Below are 20,745 nucleotides of genomic sequence, written 5' to 3' on the forward strand. Positions count from 1 at the left end.
CTGAAGCTAAAGCAAAGGGAATAATTATGAGTAACTAGACTTTTTAAGAAAAGACACACAATACTTGTAATAAAACAACTAAATTAATACATATTCTCAGCAACTTCTTAGCAAGATGCAAGGAGACATTCTATCAACAACTGTTATATACACTAAAAAACATTGTAAAGTGGTTGACTATAAGAATAAAACAACTATAAAAGATATAATATGAACAGGACTCCTTATTGGCTTGACATACTTTTCAAAGAATTTCACCAAATACGTTTCATTATTCCATTCCAAGAATAAAGATATTGCCTCCAGAGACTCTGATCAAAAAAGGTTATGGAGGAAAAAAAAATTGCATATGACTGGAGGAAAAACACTATTATTTTTCATTTCTGTAGCTACAGCCCATTCATTTACAAACAAAATCACCCCAGGCTTGTCCAAAAAAAAAATCTAAAAAAAACCCACCCACCTATCAAGGATTACTGACTGGGAGGGTTTTTTTTTTTTTTTTTTTTTTTTTTTTTTTTTTTTTTAGGTGCTAAGCAGGTTGATAGAAACCTTGAAACATCACTTCTGCCTGCATTAAAACTTTACAAGGCTCCAGAAACTGGGCTGCCATTTCACCTCACACTGAATATTTAAAGCAGCAGCTTTGTTCCTACCAGAAGGCATCAGAGTTTCAAAACTGCCACCAGTAAGGACTGGAGCTTGGGGAGCAGGGGGAGGTGAAGGAGGTATCAAGCCACTTCTGAAACCACAGACTTCAACAGTAATTGAATTCAACACTAGTTGAGGAAATTCTAATTTCATTAATTAATTCCAAAGACTATATAGTCTTTAGCTGGAGAAGGTTAACAGGTAGGAATTGAAGAGGTATAAGAGAAATGAATTGTTGTAAAACATGGTAACAAAGAATACAGGAAAGTTTGTATACTGTATAAGGACACGCATCTCTCCAACTCCAGATTTTGCAAGAACAAAAAGAAATGATGGACAACTTCAGAGGCAAAAAGCCAAGAGGATAAATAAGTATTCATTATCAGAAAAGCTTTCAGAAGTATCTGATTTAGCATTTCATTAATATTTTCATTGAAATTGAAGTACTCACATGATGTTAAACACCACTGACCTATCTATCCATATATAAGCTCTCTCAAAATATTATTTTTTTTCAGTTTCTTAATGGGATGAGAACTACTTTTTATTGGAAAAAATAACAATTCTTCCAGAGCAAACAATCACTACTACCTCCTAGCTGCAAACAGCAAATACTCTCTAGGGTTAAGCAGTCCTTGGCAATCATTTGCTGCAAATACAAGTTTCTGTAGAGAGCAGTTGTTTACCTGGAAAGGGAATGCAATCACTGCTGTTATAGCTTGTTTGGGATCACGCAGTCTAGGCTTTCCTAGCAAATCCCTGTCTCTCCTACTAATCACAAGTTTTTTTTTCCCTCTGCTGAAGTTACTTTCCCAGACCACACTGTCCTCTCGCTTGACATATGGGGGGTGGGGGGAGGAAATGGGAAATTCCTCCTCCAGATTTTTTTAATCCACTAATTTCCCTCACTTTAACTCCCATACACAGGACTGCTCCTGTTACCCCATTTCCATCCAGGGAATATTCTGTGCTTGTGAAGTCTCCTTTTACTGTGCGTCTGTGCCAGGACAGGAGCTGCAACTCAGAGCTGCCATTGCTGCTGCCCAGGAACTTGCTGCCCCCAAAGTACAGTTGGTTTTCTGTGCAGAAAAAAGGCAGCAATATTCATACTTGTGAATTTTGTGGGTTTGGTGCCATGCCAAAATACCAAGATAAGTGATGTGTTTGTTACGCGATCTTCACCAAAATGCTGCCTACAATTTGGAAAATCCGTATCATCCTGCCATAAAATTAAGTTCTGAGTTGTCCTGACATTTCTCCAGAAGGATCAGAGCATTGTTTCATTAAAAAAGTGCTGTGTTAATTTTGTAATTAATTCAACAACAGACAAGTTTCAGATGTTTTTCTCCATGTGTATTTCATTTAGATCCCCCCTCCCCCAATATGTTCTAGGCTTTCTGAACCAGTAACACCAAGCTGTAAAGAAATACCATAAAGAAAAGCTGAGAATTTCTGGCAGTGCCAGTAGGACAAAATACAGCTTGTCCTTTTATGGTAATCATCCCTGATGGTTAAGATTTCTAATATTTGTTAAAATATGCTTCAGCACTTTCCCTTGCAGAGAGAGATCAGGCTCAATGACTTTCTCACCCCGTATTCCCAACTGGACAGGGAGGGATGGCAGAAGTGATCCTCTGGATCTAGCCTTTGGCACTCTTCCCTGCCCAGATTGATCAGCTGATGTCCTGTGAAATGACTCCATCCTTTCTTACAAATCTATAACCTCACCAGAACACTAAACTTTTTAATATTAAAGTAACCAATGATACTAACATTAAGTTTAAGATGGCACTTCTGAAATCCCTCCCTCTCCTACACTATGTATTCCCTACTTAAATTGAAGTTGACGTAGTTGAAACAACTATAAAAAAACTGGATTTTGCAGTCAAATTTTGTTTGGGAACAGGGTAAAGTAAATTACCATGAACGGAGGGAAGAGGAAAAAAAAAAGACTTTGAAATTTATATTAAAATATAATCATTTAAAACTCTTGGTCACTCAGGTTAAAAAAAAAAAAAAAAAAAGGACAAATATGAGAAAGCCAAAGGATGCTTACACTTAAACCCACATGCCACTTTCTGCCAAATAACGGTAAGGCAGTATCAAGGGAAAGTTTAAGAATATTTTATGGAATCATTTAGATTTAATGAAACATCTTTTATTAAAGGTAAAATGGATCTTTTGTTGTATTCTAGTGCATAGAGCTAATTATAAACCCATTTTTAGTAATGAGGTCTCTGGAGTCTACTTTCCACCTCTACTGAAAAATATATTTAGTATAAATATTTTAATGCAAGTATGCTAAGTATTACAGAAGAGTGAAGAAAAGACTTCAATATAGTTTAACTGGAATAAAAAACTGCTTCTGTTGTTCAACTAGTGAGTTCTCACATTGATCAATATCTCATGCTTTCACATGCAGAACAATTGTGCAAGTTCTTGCACACTGAACAACATCATATATGAGCAAGCCCCATCAAATTACCTATGTTAAGAGTACGATAAACATTAATAAAGTTAGGAAAAGAGTAAAAAAAGCCCACACTGGTGCTAATTTCCATATATGCTGTACACTATTTGTACTAAGTCCCTAGAGTACAAATGGCTATGTTTAAAATTAAGCACAAAATACAGTTCCATTTGATTTCTCATTTGCAAAACTGGAATCAGTAACAAAACAGGTTAAAAAGCCTTTCAGTGCACAGGAAAAATGATACTGCACAAGGAGGATAAATAAAGATCATAAAAGCATTTTTCAATGTGCATCCTCAGCTCATTCTGCACACCAAATCAACCTCCGAAGAAGCAGTTATTAATTTCTCATAACAGTATATGAATGTTTTGCAGAATTAATGTATTTTTCCTAATGTTACCTTGATTTATCTCAAAGCATAGCTCCTAGCAACTTTGAGTGCCAAAGCTGAGCTCACAAACCAAGTAACTGAGGATGTTAAGTGATCTGGCTAACATTACCTTGGAAGGCTCTAATACAGGCAAAAAAGAGAACCCAGTTCTCTTACCTTAACCATTGCATTACTCTGCTGTCTTATGGCTCCCAGACTCATGAAAGCTCTAGCAATCTTCTTTCTTAAACCAGTTGTATGGAAGAGTATCAGCTTCTACACGCTTCGTCAGCAAGCTGGAAGTCAATCGCCATGCATATAAGAAAAAGCTCCTGCTTGAGCTTACAAAAGCACCAATAGCCATATCAGGCAGTTATTTTATGTTGATCAGCTGCTAGAAAGAGACAACTGCGAGGACAGATCTCACCCTAGGCAGAGCAAATGAAGACAGAAAGCAGGTTTCTATGGTCTCAGTTCCAGCTGGAGTGGGAGCCTGCTCCAGCCGGCAGGCAGTTTTTCAATACTTATTATTTGATCTCATAATAGCGTAGAGTATTTCCAAATACAGACACCCTGAAAAATGCTGAAGCCCCCCTCATCCCACAAATCACCAAAACAGTGAAGATTTCCAACAAAAAGTGACCTAAATGCTACTTTTAAAAAATTACTATTAAATTGGCAGGACAAAAACAAATGGGTTTCTCCAAAGTCCATTCTTGGAACTACCTAAACCAACTCTTTGCTGAAATTTTCCCCACAAATTCAAGTGGGAAAGAACATTTTCACTTGGAAGAAATCTAGAACAACTAAGGACAGGTTTAGGTTTGCTTGAGACTAACAGCTGACCATAACTCCAGCTGCAACCCTGGTGCACGGAAGATGCTTTTACCCAAGGAAAACTGGACTTGCGGAATTCACAAGGGAGTTCAATGATCAGCCACATTAACTATGGCAGCAGATGAATGCGTTATGATGGAAGGTGGCCGATTCTTATCTGACAGGACAAACCACACACATTCAGTACTGCGCAACACAAATACTTTTAAAAGACCCTTGGAAAGTAAATCTTGTTGAGCAGCAAACATGACTGCAGTACAGCAGAGACAACCAAGCCAAACAGTAGAAAAGTGAAGTGCAAAAGAAAAAAAAAAAAATCACTAGAAGAGATTAGGACTGTTTTATTTGTCTTTGTCACCAAGAAGAAATCTCGAACAGATTAGGTACCCCACCCCAAAATTTACAGGCTTTGGAGCAAAGAACAACTTTGCTACAATTTTACAAGTTTGCCATTAGTATCAGTTGAAGCCCTAAAAACAAAAAAAGTCCTCCCCCTAAAAAGCTAGACACAAAACTGACGTTAAAGACAGTTTAAACTGGAGTTACAAATAGGCATGATTCTAAGGTTCTTCCACTGTGATCCCTATAGGACAGTTAAGAATGATCAGCTGTTCTAATTCTGTATTTTTCCAGTTAAAACATTAAGCTATGAACAACCGCATTTGCTTGGGTTTGCAACATATAGAACTAGAATTAACATCTGTTGTGCAACACAAAAAATGATGAGTGAGGATAACTGCTCAAAATCCAAAACCCAAAGAAATATCATTTCTGAAATGCAGATAAGTGGTCAAAGCAGTAATATGCTAAATCAGCACTAAAATTTTCCACTGTCATTTGATACGTTCTCTAAATTGGATAATGCCAGCTGCCTTTTTTATTACCCAGCCCATTTTCCTTCTGGTCTTATTAATGCTGCCCTACCTGTCCAACAGTACTGGTCACTTAATTCATAAGTACTTGATCACTTAGGCTAAATCAAGAAATCCTTTATTAGAGTCAACACAGTATGTAGATTTAACTGAAACATTAAAACTGTAATTGAGCACACCTGCCTCGTGTGCTGTCACATAATGTTGTCATGCGCTAAACACTGCATAGAAACTCCATTGCTTCACAGAAAGATTAATTCCTTTTCCTAACTCCACAAATCAATTTGTGCTGCAAGAGGAGGAGGAGAAGGGAAAAACAGGAGGGGAAAAAAAAAAATCAGTTCAATCTCATGGTTACTCCCCTCTCTTATTCTCATTTCTAGAGCTTGGAAGAGGAGTAGGAAAGGGGAGAACAAAATCAACAACTCTTCTGCTGCTTGAGGAGGATCTTAAAAAAACCAAAAACACACTTTTGCAATGATCAGCACAACAGTTAGATAATGATGCCTGTAACAGGCATCGATAATGCTATTCTTCCAAGTTTCACAACTGAAATATATCTATGCATAATAGAAACAAAAGGCTATTGAGCAGAATCATCAAAATTTGCATGCTAAAAATCACAGGCAGTTGAGTAATATATGCTAGCTGAGAAGACACACAAATCCTCCATCTGAACACAGTCCAGTGCCGCAGAAGTGTAGAGGCATAGCAATGAATGGTGAATAACTTCTTTAGCCCACTATCACTAATGGCTCATGAAGGCTCAGCCTTAGGTAAGCATCTGTAGTCACGGCAACTGCGTGACACCAGCACAGGGTGTGGCCATCTCCTGGAGAAGTCTGCTATTCCAATTGTATTTATTTGCTCAAAAGCAGCTGGAGAAGCAAGAGATTGCCACATCTAATTAACGAGATTCTCCTGCAAGGAAGTCTTTCTCTCTTGTTCAAGTATACGTTGATGGGAGGAAAAATAGGACAAACACTCCAATGATAGTAGAGCTAAAAAGAGTTCATAGCGGAATAGTAATTTCTTCCCCCAAAGTCACACGGTATACAATAGATGCTTGATTTCTTCTAATACACAGCCAATTCATTTTAAAGGCATTTATAAATAAGCTATAATGTGGCCAAGTTAGTTTTAATTTGTATAACCTATCTCTACATTTTCAGAGCATGACTCCAAATACTATAGCAAAAGAACTGTTATGGAAGGAAATGCCACTGTAATAAGCTACTGACAGTTGAAGGGAAACGCATCCAGGGGAGCGACGGAGAGGAGCAAGCGCAAAGGCTGGAAACTAGTAAGAACAGAGGTCACTCTCCAGGATCTTCACGGCACTTAACAGATAAGTATACGCATTTTGATTATGAAGTAGCTCAACTTCCTGCCATAAATAAAGGTTTTATAACCCACTCAAAATACAAATTAGCGAGCCAGTCACTTCATTTTATTTGTCTTTTCTTATTCCATAGACCACGTCTGTTTTCCAAGCGCCTCAATAGACCATTACGCAACATATACTATTATTTCATATATTCTAGGCATAGTTCTCATCAGTTTTTTCCACCATGGCTAAGAATACAAATCATAAGCCTATATCTTTCAGAAACAGTTTTTAAATGTTTAAATGCCTATTGGTGCCCGCATACGTCAAGCTTCATGTTTGTATAATGCTTTGTTCAAACGCAGAGGTAGGTTCGTCATGATCAGATCAGTCCCCAATACTGATTATCAGTATACCTTCTAGGCCAAGAATTAAATCAGTTAGCACTTCCATGAAATTTATCTTCCCTGACAGACAGATATCACTGGTGAACTTGTCTACACTACATGAAACTGAAGCCCTGTAGGAAACCAATTTAGTCTGGTCTCATCTAGTCTAATTTAACAAGTATTGAATGAAAGTATCTTTTAACATTACACAACCTCCAAAGTCACAGCAAATTAAAGATGCAGGCACACACAAGACATTAAAGATGCAAGACATGCACTTGGCTACCCAGCCTCTATCTCTATTCAAAATTTGCTGATTTTTCTGTTCTTCTAACTTCTACATATAGCAACCATAAAGAGCATGACAGCTTCAACAGTTCTATTCAGGTGGCTTGTGGGTATATTTTCAGACGAATAGAGAAACACAGCATTACTGTATCTCAGCCTTCTCAGCAGCAAAGCCCTCTATGCACACTGGGTCCGGCACAGAGCCAGGATGGATTTCTCCCGAATCCCCAAGTAAGTCACCTTGCAGCCACCCCCAGTCTGTCAAAAGACTACCTGGCAGCCAATATAAGTACTTTAAGAATGCTAAAATCCTTCCATCAAATGTGTTAGATATTGGTATCAATAACTGGAAGGACAAAAAAAAGAAAACCTTTGAATGAGACATCAGGAGATACGATGCTGCTGCAGCCTACCAAGTGAAACACACAGCTAAACTGAAGACTAACAGAAAGAGAAGGAAGCTCAGCAAGTTACCACTGTCCAGTAATTCAGTTACCACTGTCCAGTAATTAGCAGCACACTTGCTCAGCTTGTAGCTGTAGCAACACACACACACACAAAAAGCGCACACCCCCTCCACATAACCTTCAGAGATTGTTTTTTCAATGTTACATAGCTTTTTGGGGGGGAGGGTACTTTAATCATCTGTTCACTTCATTGTTTCCATGTAATAACAATCTGTGTAAACTAAAACAAACAATCACTGTTTTTTTGCTAATTGTTCATTCTCTCATATGTTTCTTTATACAACAGCTTGTGTGAATTCCCTTGCAAAGTTATTTCAAAGGCATCCTCTATACTCTAGTTCAAGTCAGGTGACAGCAAAGCAGTTTCTCCTCAGAGACTGGGGAAGACTTGAAAATTGTTCCTATTCAGCCATATCAGTAATCAAAAACTCAGTTAGATGTTTTGAAATTTAGATAAAAGCCATTTTCCTAAAAACAGCTTAAGCCATTTGACTTCAGATTCCTTATAGACCAGAGAATGCATGAATTAAAGTATGGTTTTAAGTAAGCAACATCAGATGATGAAAACTCTTCAGTCATTTCCTTCTTTAACTCAGGTTTTTCCCCAGCAGAGCTCACTCTCAGAAACACGAAAGACCTCCCCATCAAACTGGGCCAAATATTGGGTCTGATAGTCCCACATAGCTAGTACTTTTTCACAGAACCACAGGTGCTAACTTTGAGAACCATTCAGATACTGAATTTTCTCCCTTAACTCACAGGAGACTGGAAAGAATCTCAGAGATCACTCCCTGCTATCTCAAACATATAGCCTCACTCTGATTGCTAGCCTAACTTCATTCACGACAAATTTTTATAATTTGTGTTGTGCCAAAACTTAGGAAGTAACTCTCCTATTTACCCCCTCTTGGATTTAGAGAGAACAGTCATTTCTCCTCTCAGTTCTCATTATCCTAAAATAAACCATTTGCATCTGCATGACAGCAGTCTTCTCCCTGCAACCATTCTTGGTTCCTGCCATCTTTCTCCAACACAGGTGCCCAAGATCCCCCAAAAAGCCTCACCAGATGCAATGGCCTAATGTAACTCTCCTCTCTCTACTACACCCTCGACTCACACTTACTTTTTTTAGTATTTCCATCATATTAGCTGCTTGTCATATATTGTCATTAACTCAAATTCTCTGCCTCTTACTAACCTTCCAACAGTCAGGCTCCCACCTGAAAAAAGAAAATGCTGTTATTGGTCTCTAATTGTATGCCCTAGCATGTAGTTGTATTAGATTTCATTCTAATTCTGCAAACCTGAAGATAGCCTAGGTTAGGAAGGGGAAGAGAAGGCAAGAAAAACGTGCAATTATATGAAATACACAGAAAGAACAAGTACTTGCCATGAATCTGATTTCCTATGTGAAGTTCAACAACACCTTTTCTGAAGAAAAGCAAGCTTTCTTTTCCAATCTTGAAAAGGAACTCAGCTGATACACACAGAATCATTGGCTCATCAAGTAATCGCTTCCCTGCTCCTACCAGCAGTTCTGATAAAACTTTAAATTCTCCTAAGTCAAAACTCTCTACAGAAGCTAAAGGGTAAGCTAGTATCAGAAAATGCTTATCTTCTGGTTCCAGTTCATCATTGAGGAAGGGAGAGAAGGCCCTCTCCTTGTCTCCTCCCCTTCCCCCAAAACAACAAACATCTCCACTTCTCACTAAGAAACATACTTTTAGCTTGTGAGAGCCATAGTTACAGCCCATTTATGCCAGTGCAACTGTTAGAAGTGTAGATTAAACACAGGTTAAAAAAAAAAAAAGGTAAAAAATCTACATCTGTTGTAAGAATAGCCTTAAACTTTTATGGGTTGGAAACCTAATCAATATACCTACAGAAAGTAAGCAACAGGCTTCAATGCATCAAGAAGGGGGGAAAAAAAACCTAGATGTCTTCCCACACTCCCCTTTAATGCAAAAGTTGGTTTATACTTGTGATTTATCCAAAACAATTACCTCCTTGGCCAACAAGTTATCTTCAGTCTGACTCCAAACATTAAAAGTCAATTAGCACGGACAAGAATACACTGAAAAAGTAGTTAATTGATTTTGGTTGCTTTCTTTAAAAAGAGTGCATCTTTTTTGTACTTATACCAATAGATGGTATGACCAAGCTCAAAGAAACCTTCATCAACAAAAAGAGTTTCTTAATCTAAGATCTCAAGATGATGTATACCCAGTTCTTCCATGGCAGTGTTGCACCTTGTTCTGTTGTGTATTTTTAGAATAACATCACCTTTAACAGCAACCTTCAGACATTTTGTGTCTTTCGGGGGGGGGGGGGGGGAAAGAAAACCAAACCCCAAAATCTTTCTATCATCCTGAGCTCTGCATCTCTATTCATTTGTTATTCAAATAGGTAAGGAGCTCAAGGAACTTCTTTCGAGACCTGTCTGGCGCAGGAAAAATTTCTTTTACTCACACAAATATAATGAACATACTTGGCACTTCTTGGCAAACTAAAACTGTTGAAACAAGCAAGATTTAAAAAGAGGCCTCTGATTTGCAGAGAATATTCACATGAAAAACTCCATTTTTAAAACACATTAGGGATAATCTGTTCCATGTTATAAAATGCTTGGGGATGTTTTAAGATTCCAGCTAGTTGAAAGCTTCTTGTTTAGTGACGTGACAAGAATAAACTATTGGAACACAGCAGTGGAGACAAGACCAGGAGGTACTAGCCTGGGCTGGACCAAGAACTTCAGGGCTGCAGGTGGCTCAGAAGAGTGCTCTCGATGCGCCAAGACTGTCCAGAGAGCTGTGGGTGCAGATGCATCTACAGGAGCTGGACAAGCCATGACTTCCTCTGGACTGTGAAAGAGGAAATGATGCAGAAACATGACTGAATTTCAGTTTTGATTTCATCAAGTTCCAATGAAAACTTCCACGTGCAGTTATTTGTACATGCTCTTTCCCACATACTGTCTTTTCAGTCACTTTATTCTGACAAACTGTCACTGTTGACAAAGTAAATGGTCCCACTTAGCCATGGACACTTGATTCTCTACCACCTTGTGGGGGAATAAATATTTGCATGGCTGCAGCATGAGAATGAAGAATTTTGTAAAAAAAAAAAAAAAAAAAATCACAATGGGCGTTAAATGTTAATTTTAACACGGATCAGTTCTCCTGGTGGATCAGGGAAAGGGATGATGCAAGAAGAGTAATGAACAGGTTATGGGGAGAAGTGGGCAGCATTGCTGGCTTCAGTGACTGTAAACCTTTGGTCTTAGACTAAACACAATCTTACCTGCTCTTCTTCATACAGAAAGAAAAAGAATGAAACCCAGAACTCATTTTAGACCCACAGTTTACTAGAAGTGATGGCCTGGCCTTTTCTGACTAGGTTTCCACCTGCCTTGGCTTAGATGAGATCCTTATGAAGCATTATATTCTAAGATACTTCATGCAGAATTTGCCTGCCTGAAGGCAGGATTGTGAGTTACTCTCACAAAAAGAACCACAAATAAGGCCTTCATATGGAATATCTGCTACACTGAGGCAAAAGCACTCAGTAACGTCCATCAGTAAGAGGAATCCTCACATCATAACTCACAGCAAACGTGGATTAAATCTTAGAAATTGGGAAGCTGCCAGCAATTTAAAATTAAAATTTAAAATCTTACAACTTCAGAAAATGCCTTTAAAGAATGGACAGCTTTAAAAGTTGGAAAATTATTCTGAAGTGTTACTAAGAAATACAAGAGAAGTAAGTCTGTACTTTCCATCATACAAACAGGTGAGAATTTCTGAGGTTGCTTAATTTTCATCACCCATCTGTCAGGAAAATAAGGGCTGTATATCGAGCCACTTTGAGGTCTAGATAGCCATATATACATCAATACCCGAAAGTCTCTAACAGCAAAAACATTTAGGCAGAACTCCAGTGCTTTACAACTGATGCTCTAACCTCACTCTGAGTAGGATTAAATGACAACGATAAAATACACTGTCACCACCATAACTCTACTTGGAGTACTAACTTCTACATTTTGTAGTTGGTACACAACACTTGGAGTCTAAATACTACCGAGCATGTTTGCTCTTTTGCGGATCCATCCATTCCAAAAACTTTTAAGTTGCACATTCTTTCCCCTTTTTAAGCTGCATGCTAATACCATAAAGTTAACTAAGCAGAGTTTCCAAGCTATTACACAACTGAACTGCATATGCACTTGAAAAAGCATTGAATAGTTTACATACTTGCTTCTATAAATCTTTTAAAGAAATACTTCTAACTAGACAAATTATACCAGGCACTGCACAGGTGCACTGGAATGGAAAGGCACAAGGTGTCCTATCCCCAAAGTGCATTCATACAGCAAACAACATTAAAATAGTTGAAAAAGTTAAGAATCTCTCCTCTCTCACTCTTGTGCCCATATACAGCAGTAACAGTAATGAAAATAGCAAAGTACTTCTTTTTAGCTGCTCAGGAAAGCAGCACTTCTCACAGCACCTCTGAAACTGTATCACTGATGGCACAATGCATCTCCCTACTCCATCCCTCTTTGCTACCTACAGGGTAGCAAAGTCTTTCAACAGGCCAGTAAAACACATGCCACCTATCTTCCCAAAAGCTCTGTACTGAAGCTACATACTTTAAACTATGTTTAAAGTCTATCATTACTTTTTATTTTAAGGTTAAATTTATTCCCCCCTGCCCGCCCCTCCCACAGGAAAACAGAAATAGAGCTAGTCCCATTTCACTTTCTGGTTACCATTTACCAGAACAACTGGCCAGTATTCAGCTGCAAGTTTAAACAGACACCAAGGATCCACCTCATATATTGAGGCCAACAGTCTTCATGATTCCCTTTTGTTTTACTAAAGCTTATTCGAGCAAGCCTACCTTCTGGGTCAAACTGAGTCTTACAACATCATCAAGCCCTTCCCATCCGGGCAATCTTCTCACTCTTCTTCCTTCCTTGTATTGTATGACCAACCTCACAGAACCACATCACAGCTGAAATAAGTGGGATAGGACTTCCCTTTCCATATAAGCTAAAGGGACAGAGTCATTCGGACCCCCATCCTACCCCTCAGCTGGTACATCATTCCTATGAAAACAGCGGAGCCAATCAATTAAACAAGAGAGGTACCTGCCTTTGCTGCCATTCATATCACATTGATGGTAGAAAACAATAAGCAGTAGCATCAATAGTACTAGGCTTGCAAATATTGAACTTTGCCCCTTCTTATTACTACTATATCCAATATATTCTGGACTCTATGCTTCAGTAAAAGCACCAGTGGGGAGGGAAAAAAAGTCTACACAAAGGTACTTTTATTTTTATTATATCCATCTGGTATTCCTAATAATTTAAAGCGAGACATTTTCAGTTTTATAAATGCGTTACACAGTCCATAAGAAAACATGTAAGGAAAAAGACACGTTAGTTTTAGGAATTTCTGTATCTTTTCATTAAATTGTAGTCTATGAAGTCCACAGCCTTTCTCACAATTACATAAATAAAAGAGAGTAACTCCATCTCCCAACAGGCTTGTAAATGAAAATATACACTAATCTTAAAATGATACAGTGGGGAAGATTAAGACAAATGTAGACTTTAAGCCACTTCAATTTCATTTCCAAAACTGTCTTAAACTACCATTAAACTATTGACCTTCTCCACTGTTAATCCTGTAAATTTTCTTCTCTAAAATTTTTATCTGAATTTATCCAATATCACCCACATTAGTTACCTTAAACAACTGCTCTCACAAGGCTTGTTACCTGTACCATAAATGGACTTAGGCCATAGTAGAAAACTGTACCTTCAAGAAAAGACTGTTCAACAGGAATTCTGTTGCTTCTATGTTCACATTAACTTCCAAATAAAATTAATTTCTTTGCCTTACCAAAAATTTTTCAAGTGCATTAAAATTGGTTTAAAAGTTAAAAGGCCTCTTTGTCACTAGACAAATTTCTCCCTTTTTCTATACTAACAAAGTCATTGCTGCTTGTCAGATAGAAGACCTAGATACTTTTTTTTTTTTTTGGGGGGGGGGGGAAGGGAATATACCTCCTAAAGAAAGTATTAAACAAAAAGAGAAAGGCATAAGTGGTGAAAGAAAGGTAAGTGCAAGCAGCTGAAGCATACTAAAAGATAGATAAGCCAACATAACTGGGTGGGTAAGTAATACCCTTCTACACCAGCCTAAATTCTTTTGAAGAAATTACATCCCTTACAACTCTTAATCATTTTGACAATGTACTTATATCCTGCTCATTTAAGAGACATACTTTTCTTGAGCCCGGCTGGTTTAGACAGCAGGAAGCAAGCTATTTGTACAAGAAGAGAGGAATGAAGGGCCAAGAGGCCCCAGAGCAGTTGGAAGAACAGTTGTTCTGAGTGGAGAAACAGAAGAATGAGGCAGAGGTGAGATGTAGGCCTGCCCAACCCCCATTTAACTCCTTCATATCTCTCTATTTGGGGCAATTAAACCCCAACAGTTCAGTTTTCAGTCCGTTTCTCTTTAAAACCCCTGTCCATACCTGGTGTCCTGTGCCTGGTGAGTGCACTTGCTGGGAACAGTGGGAGGGGAGGCAGCCAGCAGACCACCTCTGCATGGCCCAATCTGTGCTGTCCCCAGATCCCACCTCGTTTCATCAGTGAAGGCCTGGCAAAGCACAGCACACGGCGTAGAGCAGGCAGCGGGAAAGCAGGGCTTCTGCTCCACAGAAATTTTGCATTTTCAAAATTAGATTTCAACCCAAACTGAAGCAAAACCAATTCTCCTCCACCTCCCACTTCAATTTCGTGCTAATGGAAGTCCTTACCCTTCCAAATCAACTTTACTGTCAATAGCAACAACTTCATGATGCTGCTATAGGACTCACCATGTATCCTCCCTCACCCCAGGAATTCAGGCATTCCTGCATTAGCACATGCTCTCCTGGGATTGTTCAAAGGTGCCAATGTCTTTCCTGTTCTAAGCATTCTACAAATCAGGGTTTTGCTGGAAATCTTCTTAGCTTTATGAAGAACATCCATCCTTTTTCCCAGTTCCCTCCATAACAGCATGGCTAGGAGAGGATGGCCACATATTCCAGCTCTACATCTCGTAGAGGCTTATCTAAACAAGGGGAATTCATAGTGGCCCATGTAGCATAAGTTTGGAGCTACTTTTTACAGGGAATAAACACACCACACAAAATTAGTGCGATGGAGAATCTAGGTCTACACGCACTAGAACAACTAGGAAGTATTAAGATGTAAAAATATTACTCAAAGAGTTTTCTTAAATATATATATAAAATTATATACATAAGAATACATATGTGTATATGTATGTGTGTAATGTATATTTCTAGCCAAAGATTGATTTTGTAAGAGTTTGTTTGAAACTGAAGATTTGGCCCAAACTGGATCCAGCAACAAGCATTCAGAGGGACTGAAAGTCAGCTATATGTCTAGTCAACTTTAATAACCTTAAACTAATAACGACTATTTAAAATAATAAGGACTAATAAAGACTAACCTTAGACTAATAAAGACTATAACCTTAACCCTACTTGGGTGTCATGCTGAACTGCAATACAAATCCTTGGGCAGCCAGCTACACCGTGGCATTTCAGCCCCAGCGCTGCCTACAACACACAGGAACATAAAGGACAGATTTTCAGAAGGTGTTTGCTGAAAGCGTCAGTGAGGAAGTCAAGGTACTCCTGTAGCTTACTTATTACTCATGGCTGATGGACCAGGTACATCTGCATCCTCCTACTCAGGAACCAAATGCTTTACAGTGGCTGAAGTGGGTGGTTTGGTTTACAAAGCCTATAATCTGACAGGTAATAGATCCTCTTCTTCTACTTTCTATTTAACCTTCTCTTTGTTTTCTGAAAACTTCAGCTGGCAGGTGACCAATGACCCTGTCATCATCTCTTGGTAGCCAGCCTGTAGCCACCCTACTAACTTACTGGCTAGAGTTGGAGTCACGCTCTCTCGCGAACACAGCTACCCTCCCACATGGAAAGCCAGCAGCCCTCCGAGCGCTGGGCTGAGCCAGGGCACCAAGCGGCTCATTAGCAGTCGGATGATTCAGCACTCGGGCGCCTGCGCTTCTGCCGGCTGGTTTGCATCAGCAGCTAGACCGCAGCTTTGAAGGTGGATCATTTCCCTGATACCATCAGACACCTGAAGAGGTACACAGGTGTCAGGTCCCTCCGGGCCCAAGCTCGTACTAGTTTTAGGCAACACAGCCTGCCCCTAAACTCTCCTGCTAGTTAGCATGGCTTTATAATCACATTCCTCACATAAAAAAAAAAAAATCCTAACATCCTGCTGCTTTTCTTCCTGGGTCTTTTAGAAAGAGATCATGTACAGGAGAAAAAAAGGGGGGGGGCCTGAAAACAAGATCTCAGGTCAGTGATAGAGGGAAAACTGGTAACAGATCCCAGGCAGAGGGAAGATGATCTCCACATTTTGCTCAGGAGCGTGAGTAAAGGAGGATTCTAATCTCACCAAAACCAACCATAAGCAAAACACTGTCAGATGCGACCCCTGCCCCCCCCAACAATCCCTTCTGATTTAGTCACATCCACTAATCCGATTCATGTTCCTATAATTAAAGCACCACCATAGCTGATTGAGAATATAGTATGCTGCACAAATTAACTCATCTCAAGCCCTTTAATATAAGGATGACTGCTCCAAAAGAATTACAAAATTTACAAAATAAAGCATCACTAATGAGCATAGGATCAAAACTGGATTATCAACTTTCCTAATTTGCAAGTAGAAGAAGCAGGCAGTAAAATCACCAAGGTTTGTATAAGACATTTGTAGCCTTATAGTAAAAGTGAAGCAAGTAGAGATACAATTTTATATATATATATATATATATATATATATATATTTCTTCAAATATTTATTAGAGAGAATGCTGTAATTTACAGATGTTAGGAAACAGCATACGTTATTTTGGTCTATGTAATACTTGCTAAGAAGTGAGGAATAAGATTAATGTTCTGAATAGCACTTGTCAGATTTACAGATTGGAGAGATGAGAAAACACATATGAACCTTTGCCTCTTTACCAAAGTTAAATTAAATATAAAATCTTAGTTAAACTGTTGGTCTCTCTCTCTTTCTCTTCTTATGTCAAATTTCTCACTATTTGTTTGCTTTTCTAAAGAAAATTTCCAAACAAAAACCCCATGGACACACATATGCACAAAAAGCAAAACCAGGCACAAATACTCCCCTCTGACTCAGATTTACAAGCAGCCAGGAGAGGTTAGGAAGTGATTCATTCATTTAGCAAACCTATGCGTGCACACAGCTTCTAGAATAAACCAAGTTTGATGCAACGTTAAATGGAGAGGGAGGTGTGAAATGAAGGAAATGTGAATGCAATATTATTTTTGAGAGATTAAAGGCTCTGGTTCTTCTCTCTCTCCTTGGTTTATATGTTGTATAGGCCAGTACAGAAGTGCATAGCTCCCAGCTGAAGGAGAAACAACTCCTTCCCCCTTGAAACTCCAGCCTAGCTCAGTGTAGACCCGACAGTCCGAGGAGATTCTCCCCATGAGCACTGCCGTCCTAGGAAGAGCACTGGCATTTCAAACACCCTCACTCTTCGGTCTAATCCTTCTTAAATTCACGATTTTAGGTGGAATAATGACAAACAGTTTTGGGCTGCATTAGTTCCTGCAAACAGGGCTTGCTGTGACCTGAACCAGGCTCTGTGGGACCCCACACTTTTACCCACATCCTGAGGCACAAGAGCCAGAATCTCTTTCATGATAACCCCATTACACATACTTATCCCTTCCTCAATTTCTTTGAGTCTAAGAAAATAGAGAAGTCATAGAAATTCTTTTGTGAATAAAACTGGCCAGTCAGACCTTTGTGAGTACTAGCCCCTCCTTCCCCCTCAAAAAATGGGTAAACTGAGGCAGGGCTAAGTTATGCCAGTACCAAAAGTGAGGCTCCAAACCAGCACTAGAGCTCTGGGCTTGCTTACTGGCTTCTGCGCCAGCTGTTAAATCTTTGAAAGGGATTATGAGACAAGGTGCCAGTGACAAGAGAAACTGGATTTTACCTCTAAGGTCCTTCCAATCCTACTTTCCTAAATCAGTTAGCCTCATTTTCCCCCATGCCTGTAAAACCAAGAAAGAACTTGGTTGCGCTTGAAGCATCATCACCTGGACAATTTTCTTTTCAGTAATACCTAAAACTTCAGTTGATTTTCTAATCTATAAAGTGTTATAAGGCAGAAGTTTTGATGCAGTCTCATATTTGTATAGAAGAGAGTAGAGAACATTAACAGGGTTTTTAATTTTGATACTCCATTAAGCATCATTTCAGAAATCATAATAGGAGAATCCAGCTTTCTTCAGTTGGTAGACAAACATTAAAGGAAACAAAAATTCTTTTAAGTGTTATTCTTTTGTCAATATACTCCAAATTTCAGCATGAAAGACCACTCCTGCTCCAGACTTAGAGTCAATGTCCTCTCTAACCAAGGACACAGATTGCTACTTCTTTGACAAAGAGTCCAAATCTAAACAAGATTTATTACTCCCCCCCCTCATTCCTAGACTAAGCTGATTGTATAGAAACTGAAATTTTGTTTAATATTTTAAATAGAACCAACTTTTCAACATCTACTCTTTTTTAAACTTTTGACAAGTTTCTTTTTCTTGCTACATGAGGTTAATTCTCAGAGATTATAGGCAATTTTATTTCTATTCTATACTGCCTTTCCACTCACCTTTCCCAGAAATTCCTTGATATAATTGTTTTGGAAAGAAATCTTTTCCCTCTCCTCAGGATGAGTCACAGGGTCCTTCAACAGCACAAAGGAAAGATATATCATTTATTATTCTTTGCAAAGAAACATCACTTTCTTTTTCAGAGAAGCAAAATAGGTGAAGAACACACTGGACTGTATTTGAGGGGTTTTTTTCCCCCCCAAAGACATAAGCAGCTAAAATTATGTCTGGTCATAACAGCATTTATAACAGTGTCCCTGTGTCCACAAGACTGCTCTGTGAATCTTAATCCTCGAGAACTGTATTCCTGCCTGCAGATACCAGCTTTTATGTATCTGAGTAAGTATCAATATGGCTATCTGCCATATAGACCTTTTAATAGCTTCCAGGGTAGGCTTTCCAGAGGGCTCAGTAGTAGTAGTGACTTCCCTGAAGAGGGCATCCTGCATACACATTTCACAGCTGGCCAATTCCAAACCCACTTCAGGGGCAATTTACTTGGCTCCCAAGCCATTAAACTGCTGGAGCAACCAAGCCTTTGGACCATCCCCAGAGAGTCCAGCTTAAGCCAGGCAGAAAAGTTTTTCAGTATAGCTTCAGCTACCAGATCACATAACTTCATTAAACCAGTTGTAAACTGTTCTCTGTATCACTTTAGCTCATGACTAATACTGAAACAATTTGGGGTAGGATCTTACTCAGATACAACTTTTTAAATCAAACCTCGTAAGACCATAGGTCCTTTCTTACTTAAAGGTTACAAGACAAAACAAACAAAAACACAAGCACATCCAGGGGCAGTTCATTTGTTTTAGAAAAACTGCACCCTAACAGCACCTCTCTCTCTCTCCCCCCTCAGTGATTATAAAAGGGGTTTAGACAACTAGATTCAGTGTTTACACCTACACTGCTGACACTGAGATTTGATCAGCTGAGATTATCACTGAGGATCCTGACTGGCCATTCCTCTGTGCAAGATCCTCATTGTCAGGGTTGCAGATGGACTGACAGACTATCAGGCCCCCCACAGCATTGTTACCCTACCCTGAAATGTTCTTCTACCTGTTTAGTGAGGAATAACTAACCACAGCTTACCATGCCAGCTTGTGGAGCTTCTGGAGCTGCACAGAGCCCTGCTACAAGAGACCACCCTGACATCAACTTTCCAGTCTCCAGCTTCAAAGACAGACAATATTCTGACGCACAACCTCAGCAGCAAATACAAAGGTGGCACACAGAGCACTTGAAGTGCATTGGCAATACCTTCTAAAAACTTACTAAAAGAGTTTCCCATCCATCACTTAACTACAAACCAAACATTCTGGGCTCTGTGCAAGAAGTCTCAAGAAAGCTTATTAGATGTTCCTGAATTTCAGTATTACAAGAGACACTCATAAACGCAAGTCCAGTTTCTGTCATCCCATCAGTTCCCACATTACAGCCTTCCTTGTTATCTAAACAGAATGAAAGCGTTTCAGAAAAATCTGAGTTTCATATTAGTCAAGACAAACACTACCGACATTAGTAAATACTACGCAGGCAAGCCAGTACCTAGACAGGGGCATATGCTTCAGTTCAATCAGCACGTGCAAGCTTTAAGCAGGGAAATACACTGTAGCCAGAACAACCCTACAACTATTTATAGTGCACGGGGGTAGCTGTAGCTGCCTCTCCGGTTCCTGTGTACACAGTCCAACTAGAGCAGACTATACTAGCCAGGCTCCCAGGGCCAACAGGTGTAAAAATACATTCTCCCACCAATCAGCACATCTCTACTGAGTGTCTCAAATGTTTATAAGCACTTAAAGGTGGTAAGAGAAAAGTTTATTTGGTTTTGTTTTTCATGTACCCATACTTCTCCCATTGCTCCTTGGGTTCAGGGCATGCCTACCCCAGTGCTAGAAACAATGTCTTGTGATGCTAAGCCAGCAACCAAAAACATTAGTGAAGATGAGAGCTGAGCTTTTAATCTGATTATTTCAGTTTGAAACAGCAGTTCTGTCTAACAAATCAAACTGTGATGAAGAAATAACTAGCCTATATATAAGTAGCTATTCAGCCAGGACAGATAAAAAAAAAAGTTCTTATTTACTGTTGTAACTGTAGCTCTTCAAGAACAAATACACAAATCCCCTCCATACACTATTTTAATCCTTCATAATTGGCATGATCCCAAATATAATGTATCCTCAGATGAGCATGCAGAGTGACTGCACGGTCTATCAAAGAGTGCATTTAACATCGGTACACACAAATAGCAATACATACGCCGAACCCACAAAGATAAAGCGGCTGCAG

General features: G+C 39.1%; 1 protein-coding gene across 1 annotated transcript in view; it reads right to left on the reverse strand.

The window, feature by feature from the left end:
- RNF217 (ring finger protein 217) overlaps positions 1–20,745 on the reverse strand; it is a 62,278-nt gene that overhangs the window by 40,298 nt on the left and 1,235 nt on the right. The gene's annotated exons all lie outside the window — the stretch shown is intronic.

Source organism: Apteryx mantelli, chromosome 3 (genome assembly GCF_036417845.1).
Source record: "Apteryx mantelli isolate bAptMan1 chromosome 3, bAptMan1.hap1, whole genome shotgun sequence".
Taxonomy (NCBI): Eukaryota; Metazoa; Chordata; class Aves; order Apterygiformes; family Apterygidae; genus Apteryx; species Apteryx mantelli.